Source organism: Diplotaxodon limnothrissa, linkage group LG15 (assembly GCF_057381915.1).
Source record: "Diplotaxodon limnothrissa isolate DT_005_m linkage group LG15, D_limnothrissa_male_GT1.1, whole genome shotgun sequence".
NCBI classification, from domain to species: Eukaryota; Metazoa; Chordata; class Actinopteri; order Cichliformes; family Cichlidae; genus Diplotaxodon; species Diplotaxodon limnothrissa.
This window is the reverse complement of record NC_140610.1, coordinates 11,794,554-11,816,705: the sequence shown is the minus strand read 5'-3', so window position 1 is coordinate 11,816,705 and position 22,152 is coordinate 11,794,554. Positions and strand designations below refer to the sequence as shown.

The window sequence follows — 22,152 nt, the reverse complement described above, 5'->3', positions numbered from 1 at the left end:
TACCGTGGGCTGAGCCAGCGCCAACTGTAATTCAGCGTAAACCTCCAGCTCCAGCCAGCAGGCTGTAGAGAACATTTCAGTGCACGGGGAGTAATAACTTGTGTGTTATTGCAAACAGGAGGCTGTATTTCTCCTGGTGATCAGTCTTGCTGAGGGCAGCTCCTAGAGTAGCAAAAAAGAGTATGAAAAATAAATGAAAGGTTTTCCTTGAATATGAGCCTTCCCACACTGACAGCATTAAATTGTTAGCTGTAACTGAACAAACGCCTCAAGCAATTTACCTCCGCAGAGTGCAAAAGAATGTCTTTTTTCCCCCTCTCATTCACTTTGTTAAGCAGATCACAGAAGCTCACAACGCGTCATTTGGCTGCCAGAGTAGATCTGGTGACATCTGCATGTCTGTAAAATGAAAACAGCGATACCTCATTAAATATTTGATACTGGCTCGCACTGTGCTTGGCCCGCTTCGACACTTCACTCAAATCCGTTCCAAGCACTTATAAAATGTGGTGAGTGTTTTGCTTGTCAGCTGTCCCACGCCTTGAGGTGGGACCCGGACCAGATGGGTACAGTAACGGCGAACTGAGCTGTAATACTGAACTGCTGCTGAACCCCTGTTCGCAGTGTAGTTCCTCGTCGCGACTATATTGACACACCTGACTTAAGAGTAATTGCTGCAGTTTACTTAAATCAATTAGTAATCCCAAGCATCATTAGCTGCTTATACTTTGCACCGGGCGATATCTCTCATTCAAATCACAGTGCTGATTCCTAACTCTGTAATGACTGGTTAAATGTCTTAATGATGCAATATGGTGATTAAATGACTTAGAGGATGGTGGTTTTGGAGTATTTGTACTGAAATACAATGTTTCCTCTGTTTCTTCCATGCACTTTCTGTGGACCCTGCCTGTAATGACTTCTTCCATTGCTTTCAGGTAAGAGTAATTCCCTGAATCCCCTGCGCTGGCTTTTATAATACATTCAGACAGATGTGCAACTACAGCAAAAGTGTGGACATCATTGTTTTTATTATACCTTTGTTATCACCTTGCATGTGCTCTAACACTGTCTCATTTTGTTCTTGTCTGCTGATTCTGCCACAATGCAACTAACCTAATTCAGTGAACCTAATTTTGTCATAGTTTAGTTTGCTTCACTGCCTGTGGGAGTCCAGTAAAAGAAACACACGGATGTTTCTGGTGAATTTCACCGAACAGCTCACTGAACCGTGAAACAAAATGACTTCCTAGAATGTTTTTTTTTTTCTTTTCTCCCTTTTTTTTCATTTCGCTATGTGTCCACCTCTCTAATTCTCCACACATTTAGTCAAATAAGATGAAAGGGGAATTTAATAAAGTATCGCAGACACATGTAATTGGATAGACAAAGGCCTTCGGAAAGAAGCTCCACAGGAAAAAAAAAAAGACCCCAACAAGGTCACCCCATTCTTCTTCTGAGCACCCATTGAGCAGTTGAGAATAGGAACAGGAGAAGTGTGCGTGAGACAAGATAACACACAAGAATGGCATAGCGTAATTGAGATATCAATCAAGGAGGTTATTTCAGGGGTAATTGCTGAGGTCCTTTGGTTTGTGTGAGTGTGTGTGAGAGTGAGAGAGAGCAGATTCAGTGGTGGAGGGGAAAAACCAGTGGATAGTCTTTATAATCCATCATTCATCTTGGTAGAATAGTCTGTATATTTATTCCTGTTTTTCTCTGCTTATTTTTTTCATGTTCCACGGTTGAGAGATTTTTCGCATTAACAAAATAAATAAATAAATCTGCTTCCTGTTTACTCTTAGAATAATAGCTTAGTTTTTGTTATGGCTACGAGAGTCTCTAGGCCTAGTTTTATATTTTTATTTATTTGTTTAGTTTTAATCCACAAGTCTGAGAGAGGTAATTTAAGAAATGCGTGCACTTATTTTTGGTCTATCTGTAGTCTGACGGATGACAGTAGATGACAAATAAAATTTGCTTGTGGGTTGCACTTGTCATGCTTTGCTAATATAGATGCATGTCTTTTCTCTAACTGGCACCTTATTTTGAAATGGAGCTCTTCTGTGACATTCATACAGTACTTTATGTTTATGCATGTGGAATGTTTCATTTTATTAAATGCCAATCCGCTCTTGCATTTGTATGGATGGCCATTTGAGACTTTTTGAGAGGCATCGAGCTTTGTTTTAAGGGCATCACAGTGCTCATGAATATTCCATTTCCTCATGAGATTACTTCCTGTAATAACACTGCTGCTCGGCTCCTCAAGGACATACCACTACAGAAGCTACAGCCTCTGCTTCGGGCACACACACTTGTACACACTTTTTTTCTTAAAAATGCCACCGGCTTTCCTTGCATACATCCCCCATGTAAAACAAACACACACACACACACACACACACACACACATCCAGGTAGATTATGTCTATCTTGGCATATGAATGTTCATTTTTAATTTGCCATTTTCTGCACAAGTGCTCTCTGATAATACTCCCTGCATGGTTAAGTTTGAGAATAAGCTTTTATAATATATACTATATTACGTGATTATTTATAATATCAGTGACATAGTTGCTCAAGTATGGTGAAGAAAGCAAAAGTACGCAGGCTCTCAGCAACCTTGCTTTTACATAGGAATATAACCCGAATACAACCAGTAGGAAACCATTTGAGTTGAGTTTTGCAATTGCAAAGAAAATGCATCACAGATAAGTCGCAGTCGTCAAAGCAGACTGGCTTCGATTGATTGCAACATGTATGCAGTTTTATAAATCTGCAATTCATAAATTAGAAGGTTATTTGCAAACTGATCTGTCGGCGAATGAGTATGGTCACTCTGAATTGGAAACTGGTTGTCCCCCATCAGATGACCATGCCGTTGAAAGTGGTTTCTGCAGGTACTTGCAACTATTCAGTTGGTCGTTGCAGCTACTTGCAATCTGTCTTTTAGTAAATTAATTCAATGCAGTCACCAGTCAAATACTGTTTTTGGTGAGTTTTTGTTGTTGTTGTTTTCCCCTCTTTTCCTGGATGCAAGAAGGTTGCCGTCCTAATTTTACTCTGTGACTGAGCCATAATCCACAGACACAAAAGGGTGGGGGGTGTTGGTTTACTAAGTATTATGTATTTCACAAACTTATTAGCTTATCTTGAAGACACCACTTGATTCCTTTTGATCAGAGATGGAAAATGTAAAGTAAAATCTCCAGCGTTATTCCAACGTTGAAGTTTATCAGTATTTTTGGAGGAGCAAAGGAAAGCGCTAATTTTTCTTTTTGCTAGATGTTGTCAAAAGTAGCTTTACAAAAATGGAAGTACAAAGCTGTGCAAACGCCACACAGAAAGATCCCAACCAGATGGAGTCAAACTTGGGACCTTATTGCTGTGAGGGAACCACCGTGCTACCCTAAAATTGCAAAACTGGCTGTACATTAGAGCCATGTGGATAGATCAAAATATCGATACCAGTGCTGTTGTTGGTATCAGATTGCTACTAGCGTGACTGGAACAGTTTCTGTCCTGTAAACTCAGTATGTAGCCCACTGAATTGTGTTAAATTAAGAATTCTTTTGTAACCGAAAAGAAAATACTCAAACATGCACTATGAAAAATATCAGAACCTTCTTTTGTCTGTTATTTATACCCTATAGCACATTTAAACTGCAGAAGTTGGTCCTTCAGAGACGGGCACAATTAATACTCTGCCCCCCAAATACCCAAGTTTAGAGCACATGAAAGCTGAAAGGTGTGTTTTGTTGTGTTAACTAATTATTGTGGAAACTAAAAATTACAGTGATTTAGAGGTCATTAAAATGTGCTCTGGAAAGTGATGATTCATCCCATAAGTAATGACACACTGCCTACATAAGCTCTCTTACATAAGCTGCCTTATAAAGTTAAAAGTATTGGTATCAATATTAATGTCAATATAGTGGCCCTGTATTTACTTTGTGTAGCGCAGCACAAGGGCCTACTGCTGAAAGCTTTTTTATAATGCTACTGGTTTTATATCACACAAGATGGTAACTTTGGAGCATTGTTTAGGTCTTTGAAATTTTTGAAAGAATGTCTTTGTCTAATCTGTCTGCTAGCAAAGTCAGTGTAGAGACATGGACTGTTTTCCTCTCTGGTCATCACATCTGTCCTTGAGCACTGCAAAATTGGATTCTTTCCAGTTATTATTTTGGTGTGTCTTAAAAGTTAACACAAAAAGATGGATAACCTACCGGAGACACCACTACAGATGAATAAGAGAAAAATGTGTTCTTTAATATTTGTTCTTTAACATCTGCAGCATATGGGAGGGTGTTTGCTGCAGATATTACATTTTTGGTAAATCTAAAAGTGAAAGTCCAAGACCAGGTTTTTACTTCTCTTTATTTTATTTAATCAATACCATTTTATCTTTGGCATTTTGGTATCTTCTTCCAAATCCATTTCTCATTACCCTTAAAATCCCATTCTCTGCCACTCCTTTGAAAGCAGCCATGTTATTAATGACACACAACTTCACTATCAACCCTTCATTGGCAAAACTCTGTGCATGTTCACACCATTCAGCGATCACTTGACAGACATGCGAAACATCCAATTATTGGCTACCAGCAAACAATTATTCGCATTATTCGCCCAATCATCACCGAAGACCGGCAATTAATCTTGGCTCCAGCCAGCCATGAAACAGACATGATGGGCACATTAGAAGAGCAGTCCAGGGTGGTGATGTGGTGAAGGAGGAGGATGTTTGAGCATGTTGTCAACAGGCCTGAGATGTGGATGACAAATGGCCAGTGCTGGTTTCTCATCAAACTGATGTCTGTGTTATTCGTGGCTCAGTGTTTGATTAGATAATGCAGTTTCAAAAGAGAGCAAAAAGATTAAAGGCACCTTTTATGTGGAATTAGACACCCCCACCCCCAGAATCAGCATATTGATCAGGGGGTTATCAATCAATCAATCTATATATTGGTTAGTCACCATCAACGGCCTTGATCTGTGATTGCTTTCATCCTTGAACATGTCAAGATTTTATTTTCCGTGTGTGCCCCAGTTTCTTCTTTCTTTGATCGCTATCTCTTTGTACCATAGCAAAGAACCATCAAAGTTCAGCACCTGTACTGTGTTTAATGTGATTTACTGAGATTTACTGAATAAAGACAACACCAGTCAGCTAGCTGGAGGTTGTAGTTAACAATCTGCTTCAGATTCTTTGGAAAAATTGGCTTTAAGTTTGATCTTTAATTTGGGATTTTTTGTCCTCTTTGAAATAAGTCTCTTTTTTTCTTGCATTGTCTTACTATGTATTCCGTTTTAATTAAATATGTTTATGAGTACAGCCCTTTCTCATTCATGAATGCTGAGAGGAAAGGGAAACATTAAAAAAAATAGCTGTGCTGTTTCATAAATTGCTTGCTGCCTATGGGACATGAAAAAGACTTTGACTAGGCTGGCTGATGCTGACATAAAAGCTGTCTGGTGCTTTTGAAGGCGCAAGCCTTTGAGAACTGACGCTCTGAATCTGCACTTTGTCTGAGCTACTGGAACTGTGCTGCTGCTGGGGACCAAATACAAGGCAATATTTAATCAAATGGAATTGAAAAATACAGTTCTGTCCACTGAGATGTTGTTAGATTGACAAGTATTTATCAAAATTCCCATTATTGAATGTCTCTCAAAGTGTGTTTCAGGCTTTTCTGTCGAGAACGCTCACATGTACATTCGCACGTAGGCTAATGCCTGGTATAGAAGGAATTGCTGCATTAAAGACTAACAGCTTGCCTATTAAATGCAATTCCGGTGTATTTTTAAAGAGAGAGAGACATGCAAGCTGGCGGAAAAGTGAGACGGAGACACAGAGGGCAAGAAAGGAAAATCACAGATAGTCATCATTATCTAGCTCCAGTCCACCCAGCAGTGGAGCAGATCAATACAGTGTACCCAGCATGGCTCTGCAGTGGAACCAGCTCCACAAAACCTCTCATTACTGCCCACACTCTCATTACTACACACACAAACCCACACACTTTCAGTCACAGGGCTGCAAGTGCATGCACACACATGCACTGTTCGCACTTGCGAACATGCCTATGCATATTGTGTTTATGTGTCACTCTTAGGCAGTCCTTCAGCAAACGTTGCCCACACATTACACATCTGAATAAACATGTGCTTTGATTTTCCCTTGTTTCAGATGTTGCAGCGCTTGGTTAACTGGTTGTAAAGAATTTGAATGAATCCAGAGTGGTGGCCTTTTTGTGAGTGTGCATTAGGGTGCGGTTTATTGAGTAGTATCCCATAGATTGGTTTTGTTACAGTAAAGCGTAAATCCCATTAACGTGTCAGCCCTTATAGTTTCACATGCACACTTCCAATTATTCCAAATCCCAATCTCAGTGAAATTAGGTCATGATATTTACTGTGTTAACGAGTTTCTATTTTTGCATAATTATCATGGAGTTGGTGGGATTGGAGGAGGGAATTGAGTCTCAATATAATCCTCCATGCCTCTAGTGAATGTATTGTATGTAAGGCAAGTTGATCTGTGCTCTGGGTTGGTTGTAGGAAGATCTATCAGCCTCCTTATTTGACTCTTTGATCGAGAATTTTTTTTTTTCTCTCTTTCTTTTTTTAGAGATGGAACAAGGTTTTGGGATATCTTTTTACTCACTGTTGTATACATTTAATATATTTGTTTAAAAAAAAATGTCAAGTGCATCTGCCCTTCTTGAAGAGCAGTATGCATTTATGTGAGCTCTCCAGTACTTTGGAGCACCCCAAGGGTCCTCAAGCTCTGTTTTGCATTCACCATGAAGTTCAACAAGCCAAAGGATGCCGACACCAAACTGTAGCACAGAGCTCTGTTTTTCTCACTCTTAATCAAATCAAGGACAGGCTGTTTGTACAGCAGTTTGCAGACTTTCATTGCATTCATTTTCCCCTTGTGACTCTTGATGCATGTAAAATGAAGTTGGTGGTGCTCAGGGGACTGGAAGGCGCTAGACAGTCACTCTGGCAGAGTGGAAATCTGATCCAGAAAATACAGCTGTGCGTATCGGTGTGTTTTGTGTCATTTCCTCACACACACAGGAACACCAGATGTTCTTCTGTATTTTATTGCTAGCTGCCCCAGGAGAGAGTAGAGCCACCTGCTGGATGAGCTCTGCTGCTGGTGCACCATGACCTTGTATATGTATAGAAGCTTCCATCTGCTTCCTTTGCACACCATACAGCTGTGGCTTACTCATAAGGATTGCCACCTCATAAAGACTAAACTAAGTTCAAAGAAGGAAGAGCATGATTTTCTTTTTGATTTAATAAATGAAATGTATCCTGTGTGTGGTTTAAATAATGTATGTGGCTGTGGAGTCTACACAGTGAGCCTGTCAGCACATGTTTTTTTTTATTAATAGTGCAGAATTTGAATGTGTAAGTTGAATGAAAAGTTGGTTTACTTATTAATGCACCACAATTGTAACTCTAGGATTCATCTTACTCAATCAAGGAATTTTGGTGAATGCTTCCTTTGTGGAAGCGTGTATAACCAAGCTCATATGAGACTGACTTGTGCATCGATGTTTTCCCCATGTTATCTTTTCAACCTGTCATGACTTAGTGATACAAAATCAGCGTGATCGGCTGTCACCCTCTGAATGCATTAGTTTGAAGCCAAATCAAAAGAGAGAGACGCATTATGTATTTAAGCTCCTTTCATCTTACTCTCACATTCCCAGCCTTCATATTTCAGTGAAAATTGCCATGGCAACGTGTCTGTAAGGCATCGGTGCGAGAGTTTAAGGGACGGAGAAAAGACTGAGCAAAAAATAGAAAAACCAAAAAACATAGCAGCTTTGGGCAGAGAAAAGCAGGCAGCAAAAGAAGGAAGGTGTTTCTCTTTCAGTGGGTTTACAAATGCAGCGCCTTAGTATGGTTGTAGTCAACCAAAGAACATCTTGATCGGCTAAAATCGTATTCTCTCTTCAGCCAGTGGATTTATCATGGAAGGGTGCAATATCTCTAGATTAACTAGAGTGCACCTTTAGCCTCATAAGCCTAAATAATCAACATAATGAACTATCACTTAAAACTCTGCAACTTTTTTTTTTACCTGAACAACAACAACAGATTCTGAGCCCACACAGTCCTCCATCATTTTAATACTTAAATGATAAGTAAATAAAATGATCAGTAGACCAAACATAATAAAATATGCCAGTTCTGATATGTTGACAAAAATCCCCAAAGTTTAAACATGAAAGCTGCTGGAGCATTTTAGCATTAAGGAAGAGGATTAGGCTACTAAAAAAAATCTTTAGGTCATGACCTTTTTCATAATTATTATTATTATTATTATTATTATTATTATTATTATTCAGTATGAATAATTTATTCCCATGACAAAATGCAAACTTCTTAAGTTTATAATCAACTTTTTGGCCATCAACTAAGTTCAGTATCAGTATACAATAAATAGGTTTGACATAGGAATCTCCTAATAGTTTGGGTAACTCACCCTGATTTGCCTCTTGTAGCCTGTTTGTTAGGGGGGAAAAAAACAAACCTTTTTTTTAATGTGACTACAGCCCTATTAGTTTGTCCAGTTTAAAAAATAAAATAAAATAAAATAACAATCTATAATCTGATGGCTGGATTATTAAGTGAATATTTGATATCAAGAAACACCTGGATTCACTCAATATGGCTCTTTCCTTCCTGGCTGAAGGCTTCCTGTGTGACCAGAATGCCGTGGGCCTCTGGTGCAGTTTCAGTACAAAGTACAGTGCGGTTGAGAAGAACTTGAAACAATCCTATGGTAAAAGGATTATTCTAGTTTAGGTGGTAACATTTTTTTTTTCATGGGCCTTTAAAGTATTTTCAGACTAAGTATCTGATTGGGAAAGTAATATACCCTGCAAAAAAGCCCAATGTTTTGTTATTTGTAATTTTATTCTGGGCACCCAGGTAACTTTTGCTGATCGTAAACAGAATCATTAGACCTGATAAGATTGTACACATTTTGCAGAGACGTACTGTCAATCCATAACAGCAGTCTTAGGTAAATTTCATGTTAATAAGTAAAATTGGGAGATATATCCTTTGGCTTTATTTTATAAATATTAAAGTCACTGTTATTGTTGCACTCAATATCCCATTTCATTCTTTAATGAAGTAGAATAAACCTACTGAAGCCAGCACAATTTTTTTTGTGTGTGTGTGTGTGTGTGTGTGTGTGTACTCGTTGTGCTGCGCTCATTCACACAGCCTAAGGAAGAGAGGGTTACAGTAGGAGTATTTTCAGTTTTCCCAGTGCTCTCAGTAAAGGAACTGATCTAAGCTGTTTCCCATTGGCATTAAATATGCATTAGTCCCAGCCTTTCATGTGGGCGCTGAGCTGTGTTTTGTGTAAGAAGTCCTGAGGATATTTTCTGATACTTGGAGCCCACCAATTTTTTATCTCCATCTTTTAATTAAGGAGGAGAATGAGGTCTGTAAGAAAGCAAGCTAATCTTTATTAAATGGAATTTCTGGGACACTGATTTGCTTCAGGGCTAGTTACAAAACATCCTGCCAACAAACACTACAAACCCCCAGCACTAAAATCTATTCTCATCAATTAACCTTGAGAAACCAAGGGAAAAGACCACACTGACATTATACGGCATGGTATTAACATTGCCTAATAATCATCTCTACCCCTTACCTGTTATTTCATTCATTCTCTTTGAATAATGTCATCCGAGGGTCTAGTCCCTGACAGAATCCCACGTTCACCCTGTCAGTAAGCTATCACCAGCTCAGGCGTTGTGCACAGCTTGTGGGCCTCGAGCTTGGTTCTTTCTTGTATAAAGACACGGTAATCAATCTTTTTTTGACAGGCTTTAATGGAAGGGTAGGGGGTCTATGCCCACGTTGGGCATTCCCAGAAAGGGGTGATTCTTAATCCCAACATTGTGCTGGCTGGTGTGGCCACCTCTGGTTGCCCTTATTTCCCCTCTACTGGCAGGTTGGCCCTCCGCTGTTCTATTATCCCTCTATCTGTAATTAAACGCAGCCAAAGGGAACTGAGATGGAGCGAGAAAGGGGAAGAGCTCAGGCTGGGTGTCCATGTTTCACACAAAGGGTTTCTGACAGGAAGGATCTGCGGCTTTCCATGACCCGAGGTGTGTGTGTGTGTGTGTGTGTTAACGTTAAGTCCTCATACCGTAAAGGTTAGAAAGGGATTACTGTAACGTTAGCCAAAATAATAAAGCTGGAGAATTGATCAACTGTCCATCAGATACAGCGCACAAACCTTTAAAATCGCACAATTTGGACATACAGCCTGTCTTGTGCAATAACTAATGCTGTCCATTCCCTCCGGAGACCTAATTTTGTCATGAAAGCCATAAGCTCACCTTAGAACGAGTGCAGAAGCCTGCACCCCTATCTCATTCTTTGTGGGGGTTGTAGGTGTGGGTAAATAATGGTGATACTCAACAATTCTCACCAGCACACTCTATGACTGTAATTTCACACAATTTAAGCACGCTCTATTCACACTCATAAATCTCAAACTTCTCCCCATTTCTTCCCCCCATCTTTCCTCTGGAGACCTGCAAATGTTAATGCCAGTGTTTTGTGAGTGTAACCCCTTGCCAAGGCTCTATCTGTGGGCCCACGCTGGCTAGAATTGGACAAGATTGGAACCTGTCGCAGTAATGGGGTCTCTGACCCAGTAGGGCCATCACAGACAGTCTTTGTGTGTATAGGTGTGTAGAGGTTCATATACACAGGTCTGTGCATGTGCTGTGATTTATAGGGACACAAACCTTCCAATAGAGCCTGAAGGGCATGGCTGGGCTTCCATAAATAAGCAGCCTTGGTTATCAGCAAGGTAGGAAATATTGATTATTTTAAATGGCTATCGCATTACTCTCATAAATATGCATCGATTGCACATCATCGGGTTGATGTCCTTCGATTTGGTTTTGAAAAATGCGAAACCGTTAGCAGCTCATGAAATAAACAGCCATTTGTAAAATCTTATTTATCTCCTGAAGGCTCCTTTGAGAAAACGTTGTTTACGAACAGGCTATCCCGACTGAATTACTGAATTCAAGGATGAAAAAAAAAAAAAGGACAGACTATACCCACAGTCGTATAAATTGCTGCAGGATAACTATCATTTATCTTATAACCCCAAACCATACAAAACGGAGAAACCTCTACTTTTCCAGGAACCTTTGGAATCATTTCCTAGTAGTGTTATCCATCAGTCGTGTTACAGCCCATTGAAAGAAAACAAAATGTCAGTCTCCCCAGAATAGACCCCATGAACCATCATCTCCATGTTCCACTACAGTTTAAACCACCATACCTTCCAGATACAAGACTTTACCAAAGTACAATCACAGTGTCTGCAAAATATACAACACATCATTAACTGTGGTCTACCTCTGGTTATTTAATACACTGTTTCTTCTCTCTGCGAACCTCCCCCCGGTGGAAAAGCCTCAGGAGTATAGATGGTTCGTGGATACCACTGCCAACACAGGAATTTTGAAACCCAAGTCAGCACTCATTCTAAGATGAACTGCGCTTTACCTCTTGCCTCTTTCTTCTGTGCATTAACTCCGGAGAATTTTGGCTGTCGGCTTTTCCCTCGTTTCCTCCAGTAGCTGCTGAGAAGGGGTGATCACTTTGACGTCGCTGAGCCTTGCTCACCGTGGGTGTAAATAATCAGATTTGTGACAAGAAGGGCCGCTAGTCAGAGGAGGTGAGAATTGAATTTTTGAACTCTCATCTTATTGTTCTGGTATGAATCATCTTCAGCCGATAAAACAGCATGCCCCCGCTGTTCTCATGAAGAGAAACTGAATTACTCGTTTGAAACTGAGGCGAGCAGCGATTAAAGCGGATTCGGCGACTGGCAAAGGGACTCGTGCAGCGTGCCAAGATGCATCTATGCATCCCATCTTTGATAGATTTGGCTACTGTATTAAATAAGTGAAAGCTTCTTACATTAATCAGAATGCTTTGTTTGGGAAAAAAAATTGTTGGAAACCCCAGAGAATAACTCAAAAAGCAATATTGTTTTACACACCCACCCAAATTAGGGAATGTAAGTTGTCACCATGTCAAGTAAGATAATTAAGATGCTTTCCAACGGCATTGTTGACAGAGTTGTAAAAAACAAACAAACACGAAAACACTTGTATGTCTCGTGCATCTTTGTTGTTTGAATCACCACAAAAATGGTGAGACAAGTGTGTGCTGACAGGCTGAATTTTGTGAAGCCTACACAAACGCAAGAGTTAAATGTGATGGTGAAAAAGAAAAAGAGGGAAAGACCACTGACCCGAGTTCAACATGGAGAATCCAACTTTATTATGTAACACCAGTGACTGTAAGCTCAACAAACAGGGTTGAGGTTGGGCTGGAGCCCATCCCAGCTGTCAAAGGGCAAGAGGCGGGGTACGCCACTGACGGGTTGCCAAGTATCACGAGGAGATCTTAGGAGAACTTAACATGCTTATCTTTGTACTGTGGGAGGAAGTGGAAGTAACCAGAGAGAACATGCAAGCTCCAGCCAGCAGATTCAAACCCAGCACCTATTTGTTGTGAAGCAGTAGTGCTAACCACCACACCCACGTGCCTGTGTGATACACAGTGCGTAAAATAAAGAATGATCCCTTTTCAAAAGGCATAGATATAGAAGCTTACGGTAAATTTTGAAATGCTTAGCTGAATATAAAGTTTAACATAGCAAAACTTACAACGTGTCCCCTTCATGACACGTGGATTATGCTTATATGATTTTCAAACATGCCCCATATAATTCTGAGCCTGTTTGGAGCCACTGCAGCCACTGCTGCTGTTGTGCTGCCTACCGGCAACCACGTGAAACTTGCGAATCCCCTATTTAACAGTACATGGGACTGGTGAGTGGCTGGGGAATTAAAGCCCTTAAAAATAGGATTATTCTTTTTCATACACCCTGTATGTTAATATAATATCATACTTTTTCAAATGCAAGTGTCCTTCATACCCAAAGTGTAAATTTTTACTAATCGGTCATCAAATAGCTTGACAGTCATTACTTTTCTGTAAAGGATAGAATTGTAGCGCTTTGCCTCCATTCAATTTATTTTTCCCCACCATTTATCAACCTCTAAACTAAATTCTCTCCATGGCTGAAGCCTGTGGATGAGATTTTATTCATCATTTTCCTCAAAATAAAAGTTTTAAACACGTTAATAAATGAGTTCCCTGGAGCCTGACCGAGCAGGACATGAGCAGATTCAGCCTGGAGGCAAGGCCTTGAATAGAAAGAGCAGCGGAGAGCTTGATCTGTCTTTATGCGCTTTTAATTACACACGGCCGGATGGCCTTCAATCCCCAGAGAGCTGAGGTGAAGCTCACGTCAAGACCAGAAAGAGACGGGGAGAGGGGAAGGATCACCTGCACCTCTGAGGGCAGCGCGAGGTTAATTCAGCAGACACATTACAAGAGCCACAGGCGGCTGTCAATCATTCCACAGTATTTTGACTGACATGTAGTGAAAAAAACTGTCAGTTAGCAGTAGACTCACAACCCTTACTCTACATGGATTTACTGCCCGTGTTTTAGAACACGTATGCATATTTCCCCAGGAAGGAAAACCCTCTTTACGTTTCCAGTTTGTAGAGAAACCTCAGCTGAGTTAATGTGCTTAGCTTTTTGCAAAAATGTAATGTTTCATTTTAATGATCAACTGGCAGGTAGCTAGTGCTCTGTAGTGGGTAATGTGAGAAGACATATGGTTTGTAAAACTGACTGATCAGAAAGACAACAGATAAGATCAAGTTAAGGCTAGTTTGTGTGTATTTGTGTGTGTCTGCTGCCCATATTCACATTAGACTGAATATGCTCATTCACGTGCAGCTATCAACAATTGCACGTCCACATAGATTCTCTGTTGAGTCCAATTTTTCCCATTACAGTATCCCAAATTGCAAATTCTCCCTGGTGGGCTTTACCATCTATACTGTTCTTTCTCGCTGTTTTCTCTCACACATTTACTTTCAAACACATTTTGTCAACACACATTCCAACAGTTCAGAGCACGCTGAACAGCAAGATCAGAGGGAATAAAACACTCACACAGAGAGAGCTTTTATGTATCGGAAACCCTTTTCATTCTTATGAATCTCACCTCCCAGAACTGTACTTTTCTACGAAATGAGTGCTATAACCTCAAGGCAATGTCAAGGTGAAGGAAACGTGTCAGCGCCTCCCTGTTGAGCTTTTTCTCGCTCCGGCTCTCTCCAGTTAATGACTCGAGTGTGGAGAGTGTTACCCTAGCTAGGCCTGGCCAGATGAGCCCAGAGGAGATGGCCAGACTGTAATCACAGGCAATCATCAGCTCTCTTCCTAGATCTCTGCTACTCTGGACTGAACGGTATGGTCCTAAACCCGTGATTTGAGCCGTAAGGTGAGTGAGACCGAAGGAAAGGGGAGGGAGAGGATAAACAATAAAGGTTTACACTATGAAGTATGCACAAGTGAGAGATTATAGTGATGTTCATGGTCTTTATTTGGTGTGTTAACATGCTAAAACACAAATTTTATTTGAAGACAGGTATTTAAATGTGGTTACATTTTGACTGGAGGGGGGGGTTACATGAAAAAGTCCTTATCACCAAGACACGAAATTCTTTAAAATCTATTAAATATTGCCTAGAGAGCAGTAGGCCTGGGTTTGAGTCTGACCTGTGGCCCTTTGTCTTCCCCTTTCTGTCATCACTTTCCCATCTATCTACAATGTGTCTACCCAATAAAGGCTAGAAGGCCAAAAAAATCATCTTAAAAAAAAAATAAGAAAAGAAAATCCATTTAAGAGTTGCTCAGACTTTTATAGTAAATCTGGGACGAGTGAATGCCAAGGAAACACCAACATGGTGTGAATTCACAACGATGCGTATCTGTCTGAAATTTCCTGGCAGTCAGTTCAAAGGTGTCTGTAGTGGTAGACCGATCAGTTAACCAACAGATCAATAAAAAGCTGTATGAGTAAGTAAGACAGTCTGGGAAAAAAAATGAGGGTTGCAGTGCAAGTATGAGAAAATGTCCATAATTAGTCATCGTAGCTGCAATTTGACTCAATCTTGGTTGGTCCACCGCTGATAACTGCGAAAACTTCAATCGTAATGACATTGGCCTTCTTCTGACTTTCTCTAGTGCAGAGAATTCACAGCACCTGAGTGGGTGTAAAATAAACAATCCACCCCTCATTCAAGAAATCTTCAAACTCCACACAAACAAAAAAAAAAAGATCCACAAGCATGTCTCACTGCAGGTCAGTAAGAAGACTACAGAAGGTAACCCTATTAAAAAAATAAATAAATAAAATCATGCAGCTTGACGTGGTGGGTCCAGGGACTGTGACTTCAAAATCCTCGAGGCTAAAACTAATGGAGTTCTGCTTCTTCCAGCTTGTCTGTCTCTCTTCATCAAAACACAACAACCCCCACATAGCCTGCAGCACTGATAGTAATATGCGATACAGAATGGTTGTTCGTTTAATTTTACAGCCAGGCATGCTGGTGTCACTCAAAAAAAAAAAAACCCTGAAAAAATAGTCTAATCTACCTGGACTGATGGACAGAAAGAGCCATGTTTTTGCAGTCATGCCAGCTCTGTCTTTGGAGCTGTAAACTTTTACATGTCAGTGGTGCTGTGTGAGAGAAAAGCCTTGGACTTTTTGTCTCCTACCCTCAATCCTACGTGCTCTGCGGTTGAGTCTGGTTGTCTGCTTTCTGCTGTGGTCTTTCATCACGTTCACTCCCCATTCTGGCATGCCTACTAGTATCTGTGTGGTTGTGTGTGTGTGTGGTTGTGTGTGTGGGGGGGATAAGACAAGAACTTTACTGCCATCTAGTGGCAACAAAACCACTGCCCTTCCTGTGGGGTCAAGGAGATCAAGAAAAAGAAATGCATGGAAAACAGTGGTGTGGAGTGTTGTCTAAACACTGTTCATATACATCTCTCATGTGTCTTTGTGGTGGTTGATGCTGGTACTTCATTAATGGGAGTCCATATTAGTGTAGCAGGTCAAGTTAAGTCAATGAGCAAGTGCTAATTCCTCTGCAGTCCTGTGCACTGCCACTCGTCACACATTTGCATATAAATTGCTTTAAACGTGATGTTGCTCCTAAATTCCTTAACCACCACTTGTTTAAAATTCATGAATGCTTTTGAATTTTGTCAGGCATGGGGTTGAGCTGTCAAAAAAACCTTTGATACGTTTAAAAAAAAAAAACCCTGCAGGTGTGCATGCGCACAGGCATTTGGCCTGAGATTTTGTGAAATTCTCTCCTATTTTGTCTGTGAAAAGCTCTGGAAGCTCCCTCTGTCTCAAGCCGTCTCTCTCTTTATTTCTTTGTGTGTTTGTCCCCGCACGCGTGTGTGTATTCAGACTCATTACCCAGTCTTGGCTGGTGAAGAGAGCCTTGTCTCTGTGGGCATCGATGTGTTAATGTACACTGTCTAGTTATCTCTGGTTACCATAATCAGTATTCAGAAACAGTCTCTGCTGGAAGTGCAAATATTTTGTTAATTTTCAAACTGGGACTTGCAAAAACATGCATGTGAAACACTTTTTTCCCCCTGTAGATTTTAGATGTTTTGCACCACAGCTAACCTATTTCTAACCTTTTAATCAACATGAACAAACCAAGGTAGAACAATTAAAATTGGGCATGTCACAAATTGTTTTGGGCACAGGATACACCCATGCTCTGATGCTGCCTATCTATTGCTAGCGGGGGATCGGATTTTAGACAAATTCTCTTGTTCAGAGTTAATTTGTGTCTGCTGTTTGATTGTTTGCCTCAGGAGGAACAAGGATAGTGCTTAAAGTAATTGAATGGCCCATTTACATTCTACTAATTGATTGTGAGGGTTTCAATGAGGGTTTTTTTTTCCTGTGTTGCCCTGTATAAGACAGAGTAGAGTCCAGCAAGAAGCAGCAAATGAAACCTTTACAATCAAACAATAAACAGATCAAGTAATTGTAATATGAAAATATATTGGGTTTTTTCCAAGATTTCGAAAAAAATGTATATATTAGGCCATAATGTAGTGGATTACACATTCACCTGACAAACAAAAGTTCCCTGGGAGGAGAGACAAATCTATTCTTGTTAAAAAAAAATCTACCAAATCAGAAATGCAGTGCTATTGGATGTGGTGACCCCTTGTGACAAGAGAGCAGCTTTATTTGCTTTGGGCTACATAAATTAAACAGTCAGCCTTAATAAATCCTGATCAAAAGCTATACTTCATAAACACTAGACACTAGAAAGGACTGCTCTTTAGGTCATCAAAGTATATCTGTTTGTCATAACTACAGTGACCTGCAACTTCATGCAGTCAAAGCCAGTTAAGCAACAGTGGAATGCCTTTGATGTACCTGTACCTGCTTGTGCAGCTTCTTTCGAGTATGCGTGGCTATTTTACAGCATGCCCCTTTGAACTGTTTTGGGGTTTTGTTTTGTTTTTAATTTTTCAATTGCAGTGGCCATGCTCATTGGGTTTGTATCTAGCTTGCTAGCTGAAATTAAAAGAATACAAATCATTGCCTCTTGTTCATGCATTAGAAGGTTTTATGGGCTGTATTAAAGGCTGGAGCTTTGTGCTGCTTTTGTTATAACTGACTGATCTGAACTGAAGGTGTAATACGCAACATCGGGAACTGCCTCGTCTAGCGGCTAAAAAACATGAAAAATATTTAACTTCATCTGCAGGAAATGTGCTGTCTAACCACTTGAACAAAGAATGTTGACCACATTTTCTCAGTCTGCCTTCATCTGTATGTGTATACACTCCTAAAGACAGCCTGTTTATGTTCCCTGGTCTCTGCACATCCCTGAGATTCACTTGTGTGATTTATTTATTTTTCTTCTTTTCTTCTTCTTCCTTTTTTTTTTTGCAAGTCCTTCGCTGCGCATTTACATGACCCCTTGCACTTTGTTTGCTTCTCTAAACGTTGTGATGGCAGGTCTAAACAGGATGCAGGTCAGCTGAAATGGTTTACACAGGAGATCCTGATGCATTTATTGCGTTGAGACAAAGCTGCACTGCTACACTTCAAACATCTACATGTAGCAGGAGTTGCAATGAGTTGCTGCACAGCTTGTCTTTACAGTTGAGCTATACATCTCGCCTCAGGCTCTCCAGCCCATCTTTACCAGCTTTGGAAACGCAGATGAAAATGCAAGCTGACCAAATAGACTTCCTCCTTTGTAGTTACAAGTTTTTAGCAGCTACACATCACCTCTAGATATGGCTTCACAGTGTTTTGAGCTTCAGTTGCTTAAATAATGTGCACTGTTTCTGATTTGCCAGCATGTCATTGTCTGCTCACCATCACCCTCGCGTCTGAAAGAGTGGCGTACCCTATGCTATTTGGTTGTGTCAGCAACACTGACTTTGGTGAGCCATCTCCTGGCGAGTGGATGTAGGACATTTCTCTGGTACCTATCCAAGCCTATGTCTGCCCCGCCATTCCATTCCTCACTGTTACTATCTGTCATCCCCTCAGTTTCTCCTTCCTCCTCTCCCATGACCTCAAGGAGTCCTCAGGAGGTAAAGTTTTCCAAAATGGGAAGATTGTTTTTTTTCCCTTCCTCCCCATCTGTCTCTTTGGTCTCGTTTTCCCTCTCACAAATTAGCATAGAAAAAGAAGAAAAAACACCCCAAACCTCAATGCTGAGTGACTCATTCAAATAATTGTTGCTTTAACTGTATCAAGTTACTCTTTTCTCTGACTCCCTTTTTACTTTTCTTCCTTTCCCCAGTACAGTGCGGTATCTGGGCCACTTGTGAATTGGGGCCTTTCAGTGAAAAGGCAGGAAAAAAACGAGTGACATCAGAGAGAGAGAAAGAGAGGGATCTAAAGTCGCCCTGTAATTTTCTGTTCTGTTTCTGTGATTGCATATATGACCATAACAGACAACCGGTTAGCTGGTTCACTTTGTACATGTACATGTATATTACATTAGTAAAGATCCCCCATGTGTCTGTGTTTTATTTTAGCATGTTTGCGCTGCTTGTGTGTCTAGGTGGAGCTTGACATTGTTGACTTTTACAGCAAAACAGTTTTACAGGAGGGCTGTTCATAACCGAATAACAGAAAACAAAGAGACCCTCGCGTGTGTGTGAGTGTGTGTCTGTGTGTGTGCAATGAAAAGACAGTAAGAACAAAGAGACAAGAGATGGCGAAAGAAAAGGGGAGTGTACGGAGAAAGAGGAAGGCCAGAAAAAAACTCCACTTTTGAGAAGGAGAAGAAATTTGAGACATGTTGAAACATTTTTGGATAGAGGAGAGGAAAAGGGCAAGACATGCGGAGTGAAGGATGAGATCCCTCCCCCTGCCAAACTCGAGTTATACTCTTGACTATTCTATAGCTAACCCTTCCTCTTTTCCCCTCCTCTCCACGTCCCATGTGAGCAGCAGCCCGATGACTGGACCTCTGTGTGTCTCCACTCTGCTTACGCTTTGCTGCGCTCTGGCAGACATGCATTGTTCTCCACTGTACACTACTTGTTGCTCCCGTTCTTAAAGAGTTAGTCGGTGTTAGCTCGGCAGAAAGAGTGGGAGGAAAATACTCAGCGACAGCCTCGCGGTGAGTACTGACATTTTAATTTTTTAGAGAGGAATATTCTTGTCTCATTCATTTGTGGTGCCTGTCAAAAGGTTTTCAGTAGCATAACAAGTTTTTCTGAGGGATATCTTCAGTGGAAGATTTTTAAATAAGACAATCAGTTTGGCATGCCATGTAAAGAACATAATTCATTAGTTTTTTTTCATTGAGTAAGTTGGTGAAAGACATGCTCTGGTAGTGAGAGCCCTTTTAGCTCGGCTCTTGTTTCTTTTGCTGACTCACTCTATTAACTTATTTCATATGGCTCCGTGGTGTGTAGAAGTGTGTTGTGTGCATGTGTTTGCCATTGTGTATAGTTTCTTAAGGAATTCTGTACAGATGCACGTGTATATGTCATTTAAATGTAATTATCAGCCCCTGGCCCTACCTGATGGTGTAAATGTGAGAATTTAACAAAGATGGAGGGAGCAAAACATAGGGGGGGGGGATGCTGGCATACAGCTGTTACTCACTGTTTGCTTCGCTCTCTCAGGTCTGTATTGATTTCCTTCTCTCTCCCCACTAAACGAGAACAATAGCTTCATGCCTGGCCAAGACCCCCCAGTAAATAACTCAGCTAAATATCTACAGCAAATCTCCAGCAAGATGTTGTTCATTGATTGCTTTGTCATCAGATGTGCACACACAAACACACACACATACATACGGAGGAGAAATACACAAACACTCAATCGGGCCTTGTCGTCTAGAGGGACTTCATTGTTTGGTGTGCATAATTGTTTGTGTGTATGTGTCTGTAAAGGCCTTGTCCAAAAAGGTCTTGGACAATGAAGTCTGTCACCGGGGGATGTGGATTTCTATCTCCCTCTCCTTCCCTCTCTCCCTTTGCTTTTCCTGTCCCAGTCTCCCTTCACATCTGGATCTCCCCACCAGCTGACAAGGAACAAGGGAGCGGATGGAGGGAGGAAAAAGGCATGGATTGGGGGGGGGGAGGGAAAGAGAAGGTTAGAAATTGGAGGAAGGGGAGTGTATTTGAGCCAAAGTTCCCTCCATGCAGGAAGAGCAAACTTCACAATGTTATTGTGATTGTCTGATGTATGGGAGGAAGCGCAAACACTGCATGTGCGTAAACAAACACACACACACACACACACACACACACACACACACACACACACACACAGTCCTTCACACGCAGGACTTAAGTTCACATGCGTGCAAATACAGTAAATGAACATGGGCAAATGTACACACATTTAAACACATGCAATACACATTTAAAGGACTGTGAAGCCAGCGTTAAGCCGATTGAAGTGACACTCATGCGGCGTCACTATTTAGGCTCAGAGAAAAACTGGTGCCGGTGCTTGTTGGAGGGCTTTGGCCTTACCATGTGTCAAGTTTTTAATAGGAAATTTTGCACAAGGCTTTAGCTGTCGAAGCAAGTCCTTTTCCCTCTCGGTCTCTTTACTCTACTGCCTTCCAGCTCATTAGCCCATTGCTAAGCTATACTTGAAATTAAATCCGTTTCCTGGATTGAAATTGGAAGTAAAAAAAAAAAAAAAATATATATATATATATATATATATATATATATATATATATATATATATATATCTATCTGCCAGAAGAAGCCGTGCAGGCCAACTGTTGCAATGTTCTGCCAAAGCTGGTCAACCTTCGCCTGTTTATCCATACCAGGGCAGAGCCATGTGCCATGGCAACAGGTGTATGCTGATTATTAATATTAGGCAACAGGCGAGGCTGCGTGAATGCACGATGATTTAAAGGGGTAAACGTCCCCCTTACATCTGCTTTAGCGGATTCTGTGCAGCACACACGATTGGGGGAGGTAAAGATTGGGGACATTGATAAAACACGAGCAGTTATTTCCTCCACAGCCTCCCAGGAATTGTTTGACTATGCAGTTTCTGCCATATGTGCATGTGTAATTCAGCCATCTCCCTCTGTCAGTGCAGCTGGTCTGCGTCTGCCCGTATCGCTACTTTTCATATTACTTATGGCCTTTAGTCAAGCCTGCATCATTGTGCGAAATATAGGCAAGAGGGATGATGTTACAGTGCAGGTGGCATGAGTAAGACTGAGGTCACTGCTGAATGGGTTTACAGTGTGAATAGCTTCTCTTTGTGACTTGACATCACTGTGAATACTATAATTTTAGGGTGTATGAGTTTTTGCTTTTCATAGTAAGCATGTTTTGATATATAAAACATATACAGCATAACAGTGATGGACTGGAAAAGTGGCCCTGTTTTGGCTTTGTAATCCGTATAGTTCTTATACTGTGGTAGTGGATGTCGACCAAGTGTGTATGTTTTACATCATGATGTCACTAAGCGGACTGAGGGCTACAGCCAATGATGTAGTGTCACTTGGCACAAGTGACACTACATCGCACTGTCTGTGTGCCAACCAACAATCAGCCAGGAGAAAAGTGACATGTGTTGAGCTGCGTTAAAAAGCCCTGATTTGTTTTGGTCTGTGTAATAACATTCATTCAGCA

At 40.8% G+C, this 22,152-nt stretch overlaps 1 protein-coding gene across 3 annotated transcripts in view; it reads left to right on the top strand.

Annotated features, from left to right (window-relative positions):
• sash1a (SAM and SH3 domain containing 1a) overlaps window positions 1-22,152 on the top strand; it is a 170,271-nt gene that overhangs the window by 76,969 nt on the left and 71,150 nt on the right. The window contains exon 1 of one of the 3 annotated variants that reach the window (XM_085371923.1): window positions 19,482-19,649. The exons of the other annotated variants lie outside the window; for them this stretch is intronic. The gene's annotated coding sequence lies outside the window, so the exon portion shown is untranslated. Of the gene's footprint in view, window positions 1-19,481; window positions 19,650-22,152 lie in introns of those variants that run through there. 3 annotated transcript variants of the gene reach the window in all.